The sequence below is a fragment of the Diadema antillarum genome, unplaced genomic scaffold (assembly GCF_040938485.1).
Source record: "Diadema antillarum isolate AM-2024a unplaced genomic scaffold, OU_Dant_1.0 scf00000096, whole genome shotgun sequence".
Classification (NCBI taxonomy): domain Eukaryota; kingdom Metazoa; phylum Echinodermata; class Echinoidea; order Diadematoida; family Diadematidae; genus Diadema; species Diadema antillarum.
The window spans coordinates 19,530-33,491 of record NW_027270985.1 but is presented as its reverse complement, the minus strand read 5'-3'; positions in this window follow the sequence as shown (position 1 = coordinate 33,491).

Here is a 13,962-nt window from a genome sequence, read left to right as displayed (position 1 = left end):
TGTGTCGTAAAAGGCTCAACATCTAAGGTGAGTGGATGTGTGGGAGTCAATGTCCATGCTAAGCAATATCATTGGAAACAAAAGTATTGCTTGATATTTTACTTCTCTTGTATAGATCTCTGAGGGATTGCAGCTTAGAACACATTGGTGTTACTCAAAATGGAGAGATTTGCAAGATACCGGAGTACCATTAAAGATTAATAGTATCAGAAAATTATTTTTGTACATCTGCTGTTTCAATGATTTCAGTTGTCTTGTCAAGTATTTGTGTCATCTCATAGGGTGTGTTGATACTGATTATACTGTAGCCAGGGAAATCAGTAAGAAGTGGGTAGGGTCTACATTTTTCCTTTGTGTAGCTTTTTCTTCCCAGGTGAGGAAAGCTTTTGATATTTTATGAACGGTTTTGAAGTGTGAAATTTTCTGCTTATCATAAACCACTTTATGCCGAGATTTTTTTTTTTTTTTCCTCCAGGTTGTTCAAAAGTGGGACTGTGTATCATCACTTCATGTAGATAGCTTCTTGAACAACGGTAGAGAACAATTACTTCTGTTATTGGAAACAAGGGTAAGCAGCACCATGGCACCATTCCCGGATTTCATCCTGACTGACATGGATCTGCAGCTCATCACCAGCGACCGGCTGCTGCCGGAGATGGAGGGCAGGTCAAAGGTCGTTTCTGGTAAAACTTTGGAAGGAAGTACACCAGGGGGCACCCGGTCAGCGAAATGCCCCAAGAACCTTCTCACTGCAGTGCAGGCACTGGAGATGAGAGTCAAGGTATCTTGCATCGGAAGGATGTTGTTAGATCAGAGCAAGTCTAGGTGCCAAGAAGGATTCAAATCATTGTCAACCCAAATCAGTATGATCTAACATTCTACAATGTGAATGTTGGTTCATGAACAATTATAGTGCACTGTTGGAATTTGAATGTGGTTTCGTAATTATTACAAAGTTTTACCTCTTAGAAGCTGTCAAATTATTGATGTAAGTTGCGTTCATTTGCTTATGACACAGATATGAAATATTTTTCAGTGGATTCCGTGTTTATTGCATGGGCTGCAGAATGGGGGAGGGGGCTCTGAGAGTGCCCCTCCCCCTTTTGTAGTATCTTAGTATAAAGTGTCAGCTAGTTTCTGTAAAGAGGATTCATTACATAAGATACCCACCTCAATATCCAATACGTGTACTAAAGAATTCATGTTTAAAACTGTATACCCAACATATTTCACAAGTATGATACTTTGTGAATTGGGATACAATATACAACACAAAAGTGTCAGGGAAAGCAATATTTTTGTGAGTTGTAAATTTTACAAATGTTGGGTGACCTGATAAATACCAAGAGGCAAAAATGGAAACACTGCAAAATATATCACATTTACAGTAACCAAGGCCAACAATGTTGTGATAGGCAAAATGTATAGCCTCCTAATTTTTTGTGTTCTTTGATTTTGTCTGTATCTAGATCAAATAATGCAAATATTCTTTGCAAACAAAAATTTGTCACTTCTCTGCTAGCATGGACAAACATCACTGAAGGAACAAGAAATGGCACAGAGACTGAAAGAGGGGATGATTCACCAGTCTGCATGGAATCTCTCCCAGATGGCTGCTGGCCAGTCAACTCAGCTGTATCGACAGGTAAAAGGAGCTGATCTCTTACAATACCTTCCCAGAGACTCAGATTCTCTGGCTTTGAGTCCATTTTCTCAAAATCTCCCGCTCTCGTGCTTGAGTTTGAATTTCTCCAACCGTGGCTATGTGTCTCCTGCTTAAGTTTATTTTTGCCCATGTAAGATTAAGCTGTCATCTGCCCAACTTGTCATGTATGCTCAAAATGAAGGCCAAAATAAAACCAGAGTGCATCTATAATCTTAGAGTTTCCAGGGCCTTGGATGCCAGCCTTAAATAAGAGATGTAGCGCTTTGTGCTCATGAAGTGAAAGTGCACTTTGCACACACAATATTGTGCGCATGTTTGTGCGCTCAGGGCCTCCAGTTTGCTAGGGGGTCCAATCTCCAATATCCAACTGATTAAATTTGCTTGGAACATGATTCTGGTCTGCGTATGAAGTTGAATGTGAAAAATGGCATATAGCAAGTACCCTGTAATATGAGGAAGGTAGCTTGTTCTCAAACTGTTTTTAATTGCAGTCTGTCAGAATCTTTTGTCTTTTGCTGGTCATATATACAGTGTGTATAGATCAGGAGAATGATTGCTAGGCTTAAAATAGTGATATATGGTCTACTCCTAATTGCATTGCTCCTGTCATCTCTATCAGCCTACCATGATACAGCTATGTGGGGAGTCAAGCTTCGAACAACCAATGGCTACTGGGTCATCTCAGCCGAGTGATGATGTCACTAAGGGGTTAAAGGTCACTTCTGACTGGCAGCGTGTCATCGAAGAGAAATGGATAATTGGCCTGAGAGTGACAAATGACAGTCAGTGGTGAGTGCAGCTTGTTCAAGTCTTGGGCATTCTTTTTGCTGCAGTGATGTTATGTGAGAGAGAATGAAGGTGGCTTCTTGTTTGCATTTTGCATTTTGTCATTTGATTCTGTTGTGCATGTTTGTCAACCTTGTGTGCTAATCATATACATTTGTATACCAGGTATTATGAACCATTTGTTAGTGTTTGTGTGTGACAGTAATTGGGGTAGATGGAAAGCACATTGACTGTGTGGGGATGAGAAGATTTGAAGGAACTGATTGTATTTTGAAAAAAAGAAAAGAAAAAAAAATGTAATCACTGTGACATTGTATGGGTGTGATTCAGGAGTTCTCTAATCAGCATCTATTCAATTTTTTTTTGTATGCACAGGCCAATAACAGACCTACATCTGCTGGTGTTGCCCCGGGCAACAGGCTCCACTTCAAAGTCTCACCAGTCAGATTCCCTGGTACAGTTTCCCTCCTCACACATTTCTATCCCACCCAAAAACGAGGGCAGAGAGACAGCGGCTACAACTCGGTGTGAGCCCCCTCTCAAGAGACTCAAACTAGCATCTCACACTATAAAGTCAGCTGCACATGATCTTAGGACATCACCAATCACCCTGGAGCCTGCTCAGAGTGTTGATGTTGTTACCATGACTACCATTCCCGAGTTTGAGAATGGTCCGCAGGTCCATTACCAGCTTGCCGTGGAGTGGAGGAGTCATTTCTCCTCAGGCGGTTGGAGGGAAGATGGATGTTGCGATTCACAGCATCCAGAATACCAGTCAGTCATCTGTGGGCAGGTCTCTGTGAATGCAGGGGATGTGATTGGAGATAACCTTGCCATCAGCTTACCCTTTGAAACAGAAAATTCAGGTGACCCATTTTTAAGTAAAGACAACACCAATTCATGTGTTTCTGTGTTTTAGTGTCTTTAGCTAATGTTTGTACCAGAAGGTAACCTCCCCCCCCCCCCAACACACACACACACACACACATAGGAATGTGACCTTCAACTTAAGATGTATCACATCCTTATTTGTGTTGGCATTCCAAGATGAATCACACCATGATGTTGCTGTTTCCATTTGTAATGTGTGTCGCATTTGTATCATGATGGTACACTCACTGAAAAACTGAATGAGAAAACAGGAACAGTGCTGCACTGATATGGTTTGCTTATCCAGATCAAAATACAGCCAATATCTGTATTTATATAAACACAGCTTTACATTGCCTAGTGATGTCTTCCTTGTGAATCTATGAGCTAGAGAACATACTTCCCTATAATTCTAAGTGCTTCATGTTATCACTTCTGGAAATACAGAATTACTCCATCCTTTTTTTTAATTGTTATCTACAAGATTATCATTATCAGTAATGAAGCCATCATTATTATGATTCATGCTAAATAATTTTTTCATTGCTATTATGATAATTATCATCGCGGTTGATACCTTTCCTTTTTTTTTCCTTCTTTTTTTTTTTGTATAAAGGTGAAGTTTTATCAAGGGAAGATGAACTAGCTCTGGACACATTCCAGAATCAAACTCATCTAAGGGTCTCCTCCACCTACACCCAGCTCACATGCCTTCCCAGCATGCTTTGCCAGCAGATGAAGTTTCGTGAAATGCGCACAGGAGAGCACACGCCGTTTCAGCGCAGTTTATGCTGTACAGCTGGGACCCTGAAGCGAGTGCGGGTCTTCTTCCGTGAGCTGAAGAGCAAAAGTGCCCAAATGATGGTGTGCACAAAGTGAGTCACACTGCAAAAGAATTTATACCAGCACTCTTCTTTCCTGTGAGATTTGTACCTAACACATTTCAGTAATGTAAGGAGCTTTGAAGGCAGCTATTAAATGTACTACGTAATCGCTTGACAGTCGGGTACAAAACATCCATGCTTTTCTGTGTATTTCAACATGGTAAACTATTTCATCTGTGATATGCATGTTTTGTTTTTTATAAACAAAGCTGCATGTAGAATTACCACACCAATTCACCACAGAAAAGCCTCTAAACAAAACAAAACAGGAGAAAAGGCATACAAAAAAAGAACTGATGTTTGAACAAGATTTTAGATTTCCCGTTTCCTTTCAGTACAAGGCAACTTTGTAATGCATGCATTTTTGCATATTATAGCCCTTGTTTTGTTCACGTAACGGTTGTCTCAATCTCTGTTTTTTCTTTAACAACACAAGCTCAATGTGTAATGTGATTTCTTATTAATAAGAGTGAAAGAATTTTTGTAAGTTTGAGCTTATTTCATTGAAAGTTGACTTTAATCAAATATTGTGTGCATTTCCATCCTTTTTGTTATTCAGAAACAAAAGAGAACTACTGCTCTTTTATCACTCACTGGTGTCCCATTTATCCGAGGATGTGCACTTTTCATCTCACACCCCCTTGGAGCATATGGAACGTGCCATCACAGAGAGCATTTTCCATGTGGCACAAGAACTGCAGCACACACACAAGTTCCTGCAAGAAGCACAGGGGTCTCCACAGACAAGGACGAACCCACTTGTAGATAAGGGTAAAAATGTTACAAGTGTTCGTGCAGGGACTAAAAGTGACGCAACCTTAGACAACCCTGATGTGGAGAAGCTCAAGGGACTGCGGAGAGAGTTTGTCAGGGAAAGCTCTGGGGGAAGGCAGTGTGAGTTGAGGAGGGAAAGAGTGGAGGCTGAGAGGATTTCACTCCTAGGTGCAAGGGAGAACACAGATGAGGCCATGGGTAGGCTATCTGGAGCAATAAAAACAGTATCTTGTTGATGACCAAGAAGTTATTTGTCAATGGATTTGTGTGTGAAGAAACGGCTGGCTGAACTATCCTCCAAATCTCGTAACACAAACTTGCAGCATTGAATGCTATATCTAAACAACTTTTCAGTACTCTCCTTTTTTTCTGTATGTGTATATATCTGCTTTGACCCATTGGCCCCAAATCACAAAAGTGGTTTAAAGCAAGTGCAAAATAGACATACTTTTCACATGCACACATCAGGGCACGTTCATTATTGGATGTCTGTTTGTGTACTGATCTGTCATGCCCATTTGCATAGACAAAATTTGCATAATCTATCGTCAGAATTTGAACTGCCATTGTGAATTCGGGCCAATGTAATCAGTCAGTCCCCATTTGAAGCCACAGATATATGTATATATATATATATAATTTTTTTTTTTTGCATATGTTTGTATGACATGATGTTAATGAGTGATGCTCATAGATAAAGTACAAGCACAATAACTGGGGTGTAATTGGCATTTTGCCTTGGTATCTGCATGTGTAATTCTCTACTTTTAACCATGCAAACAAACAGGACAACCTACATAGGTAGCATTACAGAGTGCATTGACAAGATCAGTATAGGCAGTTAAAGACTATGTGATGTTTATGATAGTGTGCAATATTGTAATAGCAAAATTGTATGAAGCCCGTGCTGCTCTCTCTTCTCTGAGCAAATGCATCTGAATCAAGTGACTGATCATAACTGTACACTGACGTTTATATGCTCCTTTTCTCTCGAAACCAAGTTTTCAATCAACTGAAAGCAGACTCAAATTGTGACATTCAGTAAATTTATCAGATGAAATCCACATTTTCTGAACAATGTCATCAGCGTGACTCTTTGATTGACATCAACTGGCCAGTTGTTGGCTGTGATTGAGTTTATTAGGCAGTGTGATCTCATCTTTTTTTGATAAAATGGTCCTTGTAGGTACAAGGGATTTTCTTGTATCAGTACAGTGAGATTACATGTACATGTATATCATGTCAAGACACATCCTGATATTGGCTGTTGTTTATGGGAGAATTATGGAGAGCTGTTTTATGAAAATGTAATTGCTTTACATGTGACATTGCATTTCTTTTTTGCAAGTTCTGCCAATAGGTGATGACTTTCTGATGAAAAATTCCAGAAATTCAACTCAATATAATAAACATATCAAAGTCAGCTTTGCTACCATTTTGTAATTCTATGTCAGTACATTATCCTCTATTTCATTGCATAGATGTGAGACTCTTATTGTATTGAACATGTACAGTGGATCCCATGCAAATACATGTAAGTACTGCATGCTCCAGACATGTTGATAATCAAAAGGTGGTATGAAATGATGATTTCTGTGCCATGGTAGCTTGCCCTATTTCTTGGGGCTTGTTTTTATAAATGATAACAGGTGCTGTAAGTATTCTCTCCTTGATCTGTCATGACATATGTCTTGAGATATTTTGAGTATGGTATGGTTAGCAGAATTTCATACCAGAAGGAAGAAGTAACAGTAAAAGCAGTGTACAGTGTATTAGAGCAGTAATGCAACCATGTTGCAGTTACATACTTGACAAATATTACACTTGTGTGTGAGCCAACCACATATGCATAATTTCTGTAATGTGCCTACAGATGAATGGTTCAAAGTTCTATACATAGCATGCAACTAATTCCATCCATTAAATGCTTCCTGATACCAGTGTTCTTCATTAAGTTGGTGTGAATTATAGTCTGCATTTTTCAACAATTCATTTGACAAGATGGTACATGTACAATGTCCAGTACTTGTATACTGTAAAAGTAGATATTTTCCCACAAATAATATTTTACACTCTACCAGGTAAGATGAATTTCCTGTGTTTTAATTCTGGAGAATCAAGACATTTCATAGTGGTACACATAACATAAATATTTGCATTCTCTTTTTGCGCTAATTTCTGCAACTGATAAACGTGTTGTGGGTTTGTGTGTGTGTATGTTACACACAAAATCTCAAATGACATGGGGGGGGGGGGGGGGGTGGGTGAGACACAGACAGAAGATTGACCACACTGTATTTATCATGAAAGTGACTTTTATTGCTTTCACATAAATCACATCTTGGATGGTTATAACAAGTCAACAATATATAGAACATGGGTATTGGATCACAAGTATGGGGTATACATACATGACTTCAGGAAAGATGTGAACCATGAACAGAAACAAACCAAACATGTCAATGAGCACATTAATTACAGAGAGTTGATCGAATATAATTTCAGCCCCTCTGTACTGACCACAAATATCATACACGCATCAAGAGTGCCTTGTGCTGGTAAACTTTTGTTCTTTTGGATAGATCATCATCTCCAAAATAACCAAAAAAATAAAATAAAATAAGGCTGGAATTTTTAATACTTATGCACACAATTACGCTATGCAAGTTTCCCATCAAAATACATGCAAATGTACAAATGTTTTGGGAGGACCATTGGCATATCACAGTGAAAACATCATTACATGGAATACAGTTGCACACTGAAGTTCTCTTGGTATATGGATGGAATCACATAATGATACATGTACAAGTACAAATTTCCTTTTTTTTGTGTTGAAGCACCCAGTTTCATGAACGACCATCAATGCAGCTGTTCATTGATCACTGTATTTACATCTTTAGTAAAGTTTTGAACATGAAATGCACAGTTGAAATTAAGACATGCATGTGTCTACGTTGGAGTTGCATGACAAATGCAATTACATTTAATACACTTTCTACTCCAACCATTTACTCACACACTTCAAAACAGTTTGTGAGCTGACAATTTACTGTTCATATGTTGCATGATAAATGAAGAAGCATGATCAGCATTTCTGGTATTTATAACATGCATCTTTCAATGACACATCTATGCTAGAGGTGAATTGAAACTGAATATTCAAGTAAAGATACACAGTATAAACTTAATATCTTTGTTGGGATAAGTGACTGTTAAGAATACATTCTGTACCCTGTCTGGCATAAGCCTACCTGGCACATGTATTTGTTCATTCATTGACAAAAATCATGCATGCCCAATTATCATCACAGCACATATTACTGGAGGATACAGGTATCAAAGAATCATATTACCATTATTTTGGCACGTAAGTCAATGCAAATATGAACAACAACAACAAAGTGTGAAAAGGGTTGTGGAAATTAAACAAGTAGCAAAAATTGGATTGTCCTGCAACTTCTTACTTAGAAAAAAAAAGGGTCTAAACAAACCACATTCCCAGTTTCAATCAGTGACCATAATCACTTTGTCTGCATTATACACTATTTAATACAGGCAGATACACTGCATCTACAGTGTGGCCATATACCCTGGAAATTAAGTGTTTATTAAAATTTTTTGCAGAGAATGAAGAATTATCAACTGCAATCACACCTGTTCATGGTTTTAATCATTGGTCTCTTTGATGGTTTTAAAGTACTAATACATACAATTGTATATCATGTAGACAGTCTTGTGGTGGGGATTTGTACAGCTAGTGTAACTTCACTCTAACAAGGTCAGATATTGTGAGATATCTGATATAACAACGTGATAATTTGCGGGTCCCATCCTTTTATATTCATTTGTGTTTATCCCTGATATAACAAGATATCTGATACAACAAGGAAATTTCAGTGGTCCCGATCAGCTAGTTATAACTAAGTTCTCATGAATGAGTGATGGGCAAGATTCAACATATAATTGTGATTCGTTATTATCTTTATAGAGTATGAGTACATAGTATTCCTGGACTACAGGTATTTAAAAAAAGAGGATGAGGGGGTTGGATTTTTTTTTTAATGTGTGAAAGCAAAAACTATCACTTCAGTTCTACTGAGACATCAGCAGCATGACCATGTGCCATATGCATATGCAAAACTTGAGCTGCTGCATTACATGAATCCAACTCACTGATAATCACATATTACAGGCAACAACAAAAGATGTCACAAAAATGTATTTCTCCTGTTTCATATCAAGACAAATGCATATTGGTTTCACATGGTATTCACAACCACAGCTGAGTTATTACATAATCTTTGTAATTGCAAGGAAGAACATGACACAAACATTCTATACTATTGCTTAGGGAAGCAATCGCTCAAATACCATCTCACACTGCTCACCGCTTCACCAGGTATTACCATACCACAAAGAAAAATTTGTATATACACATGAATATGTACATAAGTGTGTACCTCAATACATTATGTCACTATGCATACAAACATCAACTCTGGTTCCTTCGACTACAGGAATTATTTTGTGCATGAAAATTTCGCAAAGGAGCCATGATTCATGTTTTTGTCTGCACAATCCAAGACATGGAGTACCAGTATACCTAAAAGCCTTGTACCTTTGGATGACACCTAAAATTGCGTTATGAGAGGATGTAGGACTGGATAGTGTGGATGCCAAAGGCTGAACCTTGTTTTACCATTCACCCGATGTTTCCTTATTTCGAGGGTGCTGAATCTGAATCTGCCCAAATAATTCAGCATCAAGACAATTTAAGATTTTTGCATTTTCTGTTTTTTTTTTTTTTTTACAGAACACACAAAGAGCTGCTCATCACCTAAATTACACATTTCCAAATTTACTCTTACAAAATCACAATGGAATATATTTTGAATGACGTTACTTTATTTGTTATAAATGCTGAAGCCATGCGGAAGCTTGATTTTTTTTTTCATATAAAACGTAGGAAATAACCAAGTCCATGAAATGATACCTAAAAAGTTCAAGTTGCATCAAAGGAGGCTACAATGGAGTGTGCAGCATGTCTCATTGAAACAGATGGATCTGGCCACAGAATTAACACCCATGAAGTTCAAGTTGCATCAAAGGAGGTTACAATGGAGTGTGCAACACATCTCATTGAAACAGAAAGGTTTGCCCAAGCATAAATACTCAAAGAGCCCAAATTGCATCAAAGAAAGGCTACACTGGAGTGTGCAACATGTCTCAGTGAAACAAAAGGGTCTGGCCCAAGCATGAACACTCAAGAAGTTCTATTGTATCAGAGGAGGCTACACTGGAATGTGCGGCACGTTTCATTGAAACAGAAGGGTTTGGCCCAAGCATTGAATCTACATACCATGAAGCATCTGAGATACTCCATATTGGCCCAATGTCCAGAATATGTCCCTGCTGCAAGGCACTGCGATTTCCAAAGCAATCTCTGAACTACTGCCATAATGGAAAAGTATGTTTGCCAGATCTATTGTCATATCCACCTACAGTTGCAACATTGCTCCAAGGGGACTCCACACCATCAAAGAATTACCAAGAAAACATCAGGTATTACAATTCTTCATTTGCCTTTGCATTAATGGAAGCAATGCTGGCCCCTCCATCAGGAAGAGGGCCATACTGTTTCTATATACACAGACAAGACTATCATCAGTCTGGATCGTTATACCCTCCACGAGGCTCCACCAGATTAAAACAGATGGGTTTGGTCCAAGCAGTGACACCCCTGAAGTTCAAGTTACATCAAAGAAGGCTACACTAGAGTGTGCAGCAAATCTCATCGAAACAGAAAGGCCTAGCCCAAGCATAAATGCTCATTAAGTTCTATTGTATCAAAGGAGGCTACACTAGAGTGTGCAGCACGCCTCATTGAAACAGAAATGTCTGGCCCAAATGCAGACATCCATGAAGTTCAAGTTGTGTCAAAGAATGCTACACCTTTACACTGGAGTGTGCAGCGCGTCTCATCGAAAAACATGGGTCTGGCCCAAGCACTGAATCTACTCACTGTGAAGCACCAGAGAAACTCCATATTGGCCCAATGTCCCGAATATGTCCCTACTGCAAGGCATTGCGATTTCCAAAGCAATCACTGAACTACTGCCATAATGGAAGAGTATGTTTGCCAGATCTGTTGCCATATCCACCTACAGTTGCAACCAAGGGGACTCTACACAATCAAAGAATTTCCAAGAAAACATCAGGTATTACAATTCTTCATTTGCCTTTGAGTCAATGGGAGCAATGCTGGTCCCTCCACCAGAAAGAGGGCCGTACTGTTTCGGTATTTACAGACAAGCCTATTACCAGTCTGGATCTTTACATCCTCCACCAGAAAAGGCCACACAAATACGGACAAGAGTTGTATACAAAGGGGAAGGAAACTTATCAGCATCAGCAAGAATACAACAGAACCCACAATGTGATGAAAACACCATGGAGACCATTCAACATGCCATAGAAGAATCAAGCTCCCATGCCACAGCATATAAATACATGAAATGAATAGAAGATGAACTAAGCTTCTGTATTCAGGTCCACATTTTGTAAATGCTTCAAGTTGGCTGGGTCATTGCCAAGAGGAATGGCATCACTCTTTAAACTTGATGGGTTCGGTTTTCCAAAGCTTGTCCAGACCTATTTCAGAACTGTAGACACTGGGTGCATCTGTTATGTTTTTGGTACTGTACTCGGGGGAAATTTCTCATGGTCTAAATTGGTGAAAGTTTCATGACATGAAAAGGCCATCGGCTCCAATTTGCAAAATGTTCATGCCGTAAATGTTTCTGGTATTCAGTACAGTGTGATGATCTTTTGACAACAAACATCAAACATGGCACATGCATCTATAAACATGGCCAAAAAATACTACCATGAGCAGACGGCAAATTTTGGAAGTCTCCCCTCTACCACAACTGCAGCAATATTTTCTCCCCTTCCTTCTCAAGACGCCCCCTCCTTCTATGGACACGATCGACATTTCATAAACTGGTAAACATTCCACTTGGAAGAGCACTGCGACTCTTTACTAGACCTACTCTGAATTTCACTTCTTGATAAACACGAGTGTGCTGAATGCCCGATAGAAATGGTACTCAGAGGACGGTGTAAGGTATCTTATTTTCTCACCTCTCCTGAATTCTTGAATACCTGAAGGTGAATGTGTTTGTAAGCGGATATTTGTAGCAGCTCTCCCACTTCCATCAACCAGACCCTTCAAGTGCTTCAAATAATCTCCAATGGAAACTGTCCGTAGGCATTGGAATTGTTGCTTCATCTGTGCCATTGGCGCCATGAGAATGCTACAACAAATACATGAGACTCAAATAGTGTATGTGGAAAACAGTTTATCAGATTATCACATCAAAGATATCAAACTATGGCTCCTCCATAATAGTAGATTGTCACCTCTGGGTGGAGATGAGATATTTAGCCCTCCTTCTCACTATTACCAGCTTCTGCTTTGTCATTTCTGCAAAATAAAATTAATACACTTGCAGTACAACAATCAACTCCACTGCATATCATGTACACTGAGGTGCCTCATATATTACAATATACCCTGACTCATGTAATCCAGTGACATATATTCTCACACATAATGACAGATAAAGCGCATATTACGTTTCCATCACACACAAACACAAAATTTCAGTTGAGGTGTGGGACATGCTTATAGTGATCGTACAATACTAACATATTGTGTACATTGCGATGATGTGCATACATACATGGCAGTCAATTGCCATAATACATGGGTACCTGTAACTGCTTTTGACTATTCCCAAGTGTAAACAACTTACATAACACAGACTGTCCTGATTAAATGTACACTTATTAACTGCCTGTTATCTGTTTAATACTGAACAGGTCCACTGTCTACTTCTAATCACATTAAATTTACACGATGATGTTGTCCATACAAGACACATGTGAAAAGGGGCTGTGCACTTGGTTACACATTACTGCTACATCATTTATGTTCAGACACAAGCAAGTTGCGTATCAGCTTTAAAAAAAGGGATTATGTAGAGTGTCTTCGAATATAATGCTGATAGTCCCAAGTTTATGTTGCAGAAAAGACTTAGAGTACTTGCATAGCACTCTGCAACTGCATCAACTAGCACAGCACAAGTACAATGACAATCAGCATGTACTAGTGTTGCCACAGTAGCTGCTATCATTGTCAATTACTGTAGTTACCTCTAACTTGAAGGGCTGAAATTTTTCTGCTATGCAATGTAGCCTTGGCCAATATATCCTGCAAATATATACAAATCATCTTTCATCATAATTACTCCAGCTGTACCTCTTGCAGACACGCCACATGCTTCTGATTATGTCAGCATAAGATTCTCTTCCTTCCCATGTCAGTCATATTGGAACACTCAAGAGTGACAAGCCATGTCAAATTTCAGTATCAAGTCTTCGCTAGTAGTCTCGAGATATTTAGAAGAGTCACTTCTTCCACATCAACTTTAATGCTTGAGTACGCTGACTGTGCAAATTTTTTCAAAAACTTTACCACAAAGGTGACAAGGATTTTACCCAATTATCTGATATAAATAGGCATACAACATTACACGTAACTACAAGATAATACAAAACATGATTGAGAAAACCTTTCTCGTTGTTCTTGACTTACCAAACATACTTATGGGAAACTTCTATACATTACTCTACAGGTATATCCGACATGATTATCATCTTATTCTACTACAATTTCATCACAAAGGGGTACGTATGAGGCATAATTTGTCATTTGATTAATCTACCTATTTCATCCAGCAAATCATATTCCAGCAATTGATTCGAAGCATTATCTTCCAGCAATGTCAATTGGCGTGGCAAGCCAAAGAGAAAAGAAGAGAAAAACCATGAACAGAAAGATTGTGATATCTACTTAAAGTCTACCAAAGTTCACTGATTACCCTTACTTTTACTTTGCTTTAACAGTGTACTGTA